Raw genomic sequence first — 7,955 nt, 5'->3', positions numbered from 1 at the left:
GCGGCGTTACAAATTTTCCTTTATTGGTGTTGAGTTTCGTTGGCGTGACCCCGAATTCCAAGCCTCATTTTATCCTAACGAAGAAAGGAAGGAGGAAGAGGAGGGGGAGGAGGAGGAGGAGGAGGAGACGAAAACCATGGAAACGAAGAAGAAATAAGGGGATGAGAGAGAGAGAGAGAGAGAGAGAGAGAGAGAGAGAGAAATTGCAGGTACACAGATCCAGGTGGTCCTTACCGATGCTCCACTAATTCAATTACCGCCGCGGCCGTAACTTTTCCCACACCCACCCACGGCACGTCTCGCTCCACCTGCCCTCCACCACCCCATCTTCCCTCCACCCAAGCTGCCCTCCACTTCCACCTCCCCTCCATACCCTCTACAAACCCTTAACCCCCCTTCCTTCCACCTTCCCCCATCCCTACAATCCCACATACCCTCCTCAAGTCCTTCACCTCCACCTGCACTCCACCCGACCTTCACTCTGCCTCCACCTCCGCTCCACCCCCGCATGCCGTCCACAACACACCAACACTCAATCTACACTTCCCCCTTACATTCCCTTTTTTCCATATCCCCTTCACCTCCACATCCCCCTCCTCCTCCTCCTCCACTTCCCCTCAACCCGTTTTTATCTCTACCTTTTTTCTTTCTCTTACTTTCCTTCCTTACATCCTCAACCCCCTCCTCCTCCACTCAGTTTCCACTCCAATCCACCTCTCCTCTACTTCCCTTCAATGGCTTCTACTCTTCAATCTCTAACTCTCCTCTAACCTCTTCTAGCCGTTCACTCTCTCCTTTTAGTTCCTCTTCAACCCAACTTTAACCCCCATAACCTTTCACCTCTTCTCTTCCCCCACCTCCTACACACCTGTCGTGCCCTATACCTCACCTTTACCTTTACCTGCCCCCCGCTCGCCTAATCCTTGTACCTGTAACACTTCCATTTACAAAGACTATTATTTTATTTGATGCACATGAGCGTTACTACAAATTCAAGAACAATACCTACTATTATTTCTACTACCACTACTACTACTACTACTACTACTACTACTACTACTACTACTACTACTTCTACTATTGCTACACGACCCCTCCCACTTACCATCACCTTCAACTCCATACTTCCATCTCTTCCTCCTCTGCAATCAATGCCCTTCTTCCTTCCTTCCTTCCTTTCTTCCTCATTCCTTGATACCCACTCTTTTCCCTTCCTCCTCCTCCCCTCTACTTATTATTTACATTTTCTCTATTATCTCTCCTTCCAGAGCCTTATTTATGCACTAGCCATTGTGTAATCCTCCTCCTCCTCCTGCTCCTCCTCCTTCTTCTCCTCTTTTTTTTCCTCCTCCTCCACTCTATCATCCCTTCAGCCTCTATTCTTTTGCCGTAACTCCTTTCTCTTCTCTCTCTCTCTCTCTCTCTCTCTCTCTCTCTCTCTCTCTCTCTCACACAAGGTCAGGATGCTCCCCGCCTACCTGTTCACTCGCCCGATTTACCTGTCTGCATTAAAAACTTGATCCGCGGCGCCCAGGTAAGAATGTTGTTGTTTGTTTATCGAATATCGGCTCACAGGTAACAACACTTTTTTGATGCGATAATACCAAGGAGGGAAAAAAAGAGGGAAGGAAAATAAAAGACTGGCGGGGAAAGGAGATGATGGCGGGATGCTGCCTCTGCTGTATTTGCGGTTGCTGGCTTGTTGTGGTTATGTTGTTGGGGTTTTGTTGATGTTTTTGTGAGCTTGTGGATTTTAGAAGTGAGCTTAGAGTTGGGCGTGGTGAGGGAGGGAGGGATAGATAGATAGATAAATAGATAGATGGATGGATAGTTAGATAGAGGCAGAGAGAGACAGACAGACACACACAGACAAATAGGCATACATATTTTAGAAGTGAGCTTAGAGTTGGCCGTGGTGAGGGAGGGAGGGAGGGATAGATAGATAGATAAATAGATAGTTGGATGGATAGTTAGATAGAGGCAGAGAGAGACAGAAAGACACACACAGACAGATAGGCATACATATTTACAGACAGACAGAGAAAGACAGACGACAACGATACAGGTAGAAAGACTAAGAAACAGACAGAGAACAACAGGCATACTTCTACATGACAGATACGCAGACACAGACAGATGGACATACAGACAGACATATGAACAAACAAACATACAAAGAAAGTAGGCAACAACAATACAGACAGAAAGACAAAGAGACAGACAGACAGACAGGGAACAACAATCATACTTAGACAGACAAACGTATAAGCAAAAGAAACATAGTCACCTCCCCCCACCCTTCCCCACACTACACACAGGTGGCGACAACACATACTAAAATTGAGTGAAATACAAACAAAACAAAGAAACACAAACATACAACCACTCTCCCCCGCCCCCCAAAGACACGCACAGGTGACAAGCATTTTTCGCACAGGTGAGGGGGGCAGGTGGGGTTGAGGGCAGGTAATGGAACTTCTTTGTCCCGCACGAGGCTGCATCAGATCGAGTGGCCTCCTAATCTTTATAGGCCGCCATCGGGTGACTATTTATTATCGACCAGGGAAAGGCGGTGGTGGTGGTGGTGAAGATGGTGGTGGTGGTGGTGGTGGTTAGGTAAAACTAGACAAACGGACAATCAGACAGGTGCAGAGTTCGTGTGTGTGTGTGTGTGTGTGTTCTTTTCTCTCAGTCTTTTCAGTTAGTTTGTCTGTATAGAAGTATTTGACTCTCTCTCTCTCTCTCTCTCTCTCTCTCTCTCTCTCTCTCTCTCTCTCTCTCTCTCTCTCTCTCTCTCTCTCTCTCTCTCTCCACACACTTCTTTCTCCTTCCACCCCCTCCTTAACCTTCCCCTTCTCGTATCTCCCCCCTCCCCTCCCCCCTCCCCCCCTCTCTATCAGGCCTCATCTCCGCGTATCTGCCCCAACCATCGGCCGGGGTGTCGGGGCGTCAGGCGGAGCTGCTAACAACACGTTCCACTGGTTTTCAACGATTATTTTGTTTTTGTTCCCGCATAAGAAAGAGAAGGAAGAGGAGGAGGCGGGTGAACGGGGAGGAGGGGGAGACTGAGGTGGTGGGGTAGGTGGAGGAGGAGGGGATGTGGAGGCTGAGGAAGAGGGAAGATGAGAGGGAGACTGAGGTGGGGAAGAGTTGGAGAAGACTGGGGAAGAGGCAGACAGGAAGGAGGAGGAGGAGGAGGAGGAGGAGGAGACGAGGTGAGGAAGATTGCGGGAATGGGGGAGGGGGAAGGAGGAGAAAGGGGGGAGAAAAGAGGAGAGGAAGACATAGCAGCAGCAGCATCATGAGGAGAGAGAGAGAGAAAGAGGAGAGGAAGAACGGAGGAGAGAGAAACAAAGTATTTTAATGAGGTTCTTGATTAAATCCATTGTGGCCGGCGCATCTATTGTTACAAGCTGCATAAACAATATTTGCAAGATGCTGCTCCTCTCTCTCCCTCTCTATACCTCTCACCCATCTTCCTCTCTCTCCCTCCCTCCCTTCCCGTCCCTCAGCTCTCTCCTCAGCACTAAAGAAGCGGCCCTCGTTGTGCTAAGTGATGGGAGTGGAGTGCTTATGAAATTATGTGTGTTCTTAAGTCGAGGTGTTGAAAGTTTTGAGGTGCCTTGAGTGTGCTTGCGTGCGCCTGGAAGCAGCTTGTATATCTTGCCTCTTTCTCTTCTATACTAGGGAGAGTGATGTATGTATATGTGGGTCTTTATGTAGGTCTTTAAACAACTTCTACTTTTTTTCCTTCCTTACGTATTAGCATTTAGTCTTTTTATTGATTCGTTGTGGTCCATCGGAAGCTGATTGTGTTTCTTTTCGTCTTTCTCTTCTTTACTTGGGAGAGTGATGTAGCTCTTATGGTAGGTCTTTGAACAACTAATTCTTTTTCCTTTTTATGTATTAGCATTGAGGGTGTTTTTATTGTTTTGTTCTGATCCATCGGAAGTAGATCGTATTTCTTTTCCAGTTTCTCTTCTTTACTTGGGAGAGTGATGTAGGCCTTATTATAGGTCTTTAACTTCTATTTCTTTTCCTTTTTGATGATTTTTAGTTATAGTGTTTTTTTCTGGTCCATCGGAAGCAGGTTGTATTTCTTGCCTCTTTCTCAGCTTTCTTTACTTGGGAGAGTGATGTTAGTCTTAATGTAGGTCTTCAATCAACTTCTACTTCTTTTTCCTCTTTACGTATTAGCACTGAGGAGTTTTTTTTAGAGTTCCCGTCTGGTCCATCGGATACAGATCAAATGTGTGTTTACGTGTGCAGTCTTCGAGAAAGTTTTGCTCTCAGAGAGTTTGAAAAAAATATAAAATGGTAAAGTCGTGTGTTGAAAGAGGTGAAGATTCATGCATGAACACTTAAGTCTGGAAAACTAAATGAACTCTCCTTTATGGTCTGCAGCCTTCTTACTACTTTATTTTTTTCCTTGGTGAATAAAGAAGAAAAAGAGAAGAGTGTATGCAGTATGAGAATGTAAGTGGCTGTTGTGCTAATCTTAATCTTTAGGGGGGGGAGAGGGAGTAAAGAAGAAAGTTAAGAGTGTTTGTAGTAGAAGGGAAATGGCTTTTACCCTAGTCCAAAATAAAGCAATGCAACTCATTTACCTATACACGCACACACACACACACACACACACACACACACACACACACACATGAAAAAGCTACTAACATACTTCCACCTACATACACACACAAAGCTAGTGATTCATATACTGGCCTTGTTTTCCTTATTTTTTTCCCTTTTGACACACGAGAAAAAAAGAAAAAAACTACTGGCATTACACTGACCTTGCTTGCTTGCTTTTTTCCATTTGACACAAGATAGAAAAAAAAAAGCTGCTGACATGCACAGACTGGCCACGTTTTCATTCCCTCTTTTTCCTTTGACCGAGGATCGAAAAAACAATCAGTGGGAAGCTAAAAGGAGGAGATAATAACCACACCCATCTGTCGTCGAGGTGGAAACACACGCTGCTAACACTGATACATCGCATGCCACGCCACGCCATCCCTCTGCCTGACACGTGGGATACACAACACATAAAAAGCGGTTTGAACATTTTTCCTACTCGTTTTTTTGGAGGGTGAGGAGGGGGAGAGGGAGAAGATGTGAGGGGGGGAGAGGGATGCTGCGGGGAGTGTTTGTGTTTGAGGAAGAAGAGGATGCAATACGATAAATAATAATACTGTTTTTGATTGTGGCGAAGTGGATATGTGGAGTGAGGTGGGAAGTGGTGGAGTGGAGATAAGAAAAAAGAGAAGGAGGCTGTTACAGCATGATGGAGAGAGGGTGGAGGGAGGTGGAGATGTTGGTGGAGGAAAGGGGTCTGATCCGGGAGAAGTGACGATGTGGATGGAGATTGGAAGCGGTGGGTTGGAGATAAAATAAAAATAAAAAAAGAAGAAGGGTAGTTAGAGTATGAAGGAGAAGAGATAGGTGGAGGTGGAGAAGGTATGGTAGGGAAGAAGGCTGTGATTTGGAAGAGATGGAGAGGAGTGGGGATGAAAAATGAACGGCATCAGAAGGATTGACCGAGGGGAGGTGGGGGTGAGATGGGGAGGGTAAGGAGACGAGGGGGGGTTATAGGTGTGGGGGAGAGGTGTCAGCTCGGACTTCACTGTTTTAATTTGGAAGTGACTGGACAGGGGGGGAGAAAGGGGGGAGATGATAATGAGGAGGAGGAGGAGGAGGCTGTCGAGGAAGATGAGGTGAGGGGGGAGGACTGGGTGGGAGGAGATGAGTAGGAGAGACAGTTAGGCGTGGTGATACAATAGGAGGAGGTACTGGGATGTGGCAGCGGAGGTGGAAGAGGTTAAGGAAGAGGATGTGGAAGAGGATAGTGAAGGGGAGGTGAAGGTACGGATAGAAAGAGGTATAGAGGAGTGGATGAAGACAAAAACAGATGGAAGTACAGGCAAAGACAAGGGGAAGGAGGGAAGAAATGTGGATCTATGGATGGAAATATGAAAACGTGAAAAAGAAATAGTTACAGACGAAGGTGTGGTGGATAAAGGGAGCAAGTACAAACACAGGTGGGTGACAAGGATGACGTAAGAACAGGTAAAGGTACAGGTGGATAGAAAACCTCTACTGAAAACTCACAAGCAGAACAAAAAAACAAACAAAAAACAAAACAAAACAGAGGGTTGCTAAAGGTGTGGAGAAGTGTGGCGGGAGATGAGAACAGGAGAGAGAAAACAAGGGTGTGGGTGGAGGCAAGAGAAACACGTGAATGGAGGAGGAGGAGGAGGAGGAGGAGGAAGAGGAGAGGACAGGTGGGTTCAGGTAAGAGAGCACAGGTAGGGAGGAGGGAGAGGAAGGGGGAGAGGGGGAGAGAGAGAGTGTGTATGTCAGCACGGGCCGGGACGCACTAACGCAGCTTTTATTGCTTGTCTGCTCTCATGAGAAGAGGCGGCGAGTGTGCTTTCACGGGCCAAATATTGAATGACGAATCAATTCCAAACAATATCAATAATCAGCCGCGTGCAGAGGCAGGCAATCTCATGTATATGTAAATGTTGTGTCAATAATTCTGAGCGTTGACCGAATGAGGAAGAGAAGGAGAGAGAGGAAAGGAAAGGGGGGCGGGGGGGTGGAGAGAGAGAGAGAGAGAGAGAGAGAGAGAGAGAGAGAGAGAGAGAGAGAGAGAGAGAGAGTAGTGGTGGTGATGATAATAAGGATGTTCTTGGTGGTGGTGATGGTGGTGGTGATGATGGGGGATACATTAGGTAAGAAAGGGAGGACAGGAGATGATAAATGAAGGAGGGGGAGGAAAAAAAAGAAGAAAATAGAACACAAACAAGATTCACGGTAAAAAAAAATACCACAGATCATGATTTTGCTGTTGATGTGTAGCCTCTGTTGTTGTTGTTGTTGTTGTTGTTGTTGTTGTTGTTGTTGCTGTTGTTGTTGTTGTTGTTGTTGTTGTTATATTTTGTTGTGGTAGCTTTTACTAAACATAAATATCAACAACATTGCATCACACCAGCACCAACGCCAGTACCCGTCCTCCTCCTCCTCCTCCTCCTCCTCCTCCTCCTCCTCCTCCTCCTCCTCCTCCACCTCCCCGCTGTTCAGGTTATCTGTGTCATCTCCCAAGGCAGCAGCTTCTTCACATTATCACTCAGATGCTAACACAGCTTCAACCTTTCAACTTCCCTCCCTACCTCCCTCCCTCCCTCCTTTTTTTCCTCCCTCGTCTTTTAGTCCCTCTCATCCTCATCACTAGTGTTGTGCCTCTCCTATATTTATTCCCTCCCTCCCTTTCCCCTTCAGTTCTCTTCCCCCTCCCAGTTCTTCCTTTCCTCCTTGCTTCGTTCACTTTCTTCTTTCTTTCCTCTATTTCTCCATCGTAGCCTTTTCATTTTTTCTTTCCCCCCTTCTCTTCTTCCCACCTTCCAACCTCTCTTTATCGCCCCTTCCTTCTCCTCCTCCTCCTCTCATTATTTTCCTCCCTCTTTCTACATTCCAGCCTCTTCCCTCGCCCTCCTCCTCTCTTTTATATGACAGAATTTCCATTTTTACTTTCCGTTGATAATCGTGAGTATAATTTCCCTGTGAATTAACTTATGTGAAAACTTTATTATTTGTTTTTATTGTTATATTCACTTGTTCACACCATTTCAAATTTATTATATATTTTTTTTCAACTCTCTCTCTCTCTCTCTCTCTCTCTCTCTCTCTCTCTCTCTCTCTCTCTCTCTCTCTCTCTCTGACATCCAAACACAATAGTCCATTAACACTCGTGAACAAAAACCAGACTCGTGTATCCCAGACGTTTTATATGCGTCGCGGCCGAGGCCAGAAAAACGGAAACACTCCTTTTTCACTCAAATTCCGAGCCACTCTTCCACGTCATTAGAGCCCACAAGAATTCGACAACATCAGATCTTCAAAATAACAACACGGGCTTTGGAGACGAGGAAGGAAGGAGAGGCGAGCTAGCGAAA

The sequence above is a fragment of the Eriocheir sinensis genome, chromosome 37, assembly GCF_024679095.1.
Source record: "Eriocheir sinensis breed Jianghai 21 chromosome 37, ASM2467909v1, whole genome shotgun sequence".
NCBI lineage: Eukaryota > Metazoa > Arthropoda > Malacostraca > Decapoda > Varunidae > Eriocheir > Eriocheir sinensis.
The sequence above is the reverse complement of the archived record's forward strand: the minus strand, read 5'-3'. Positions refer to the sequence as shown.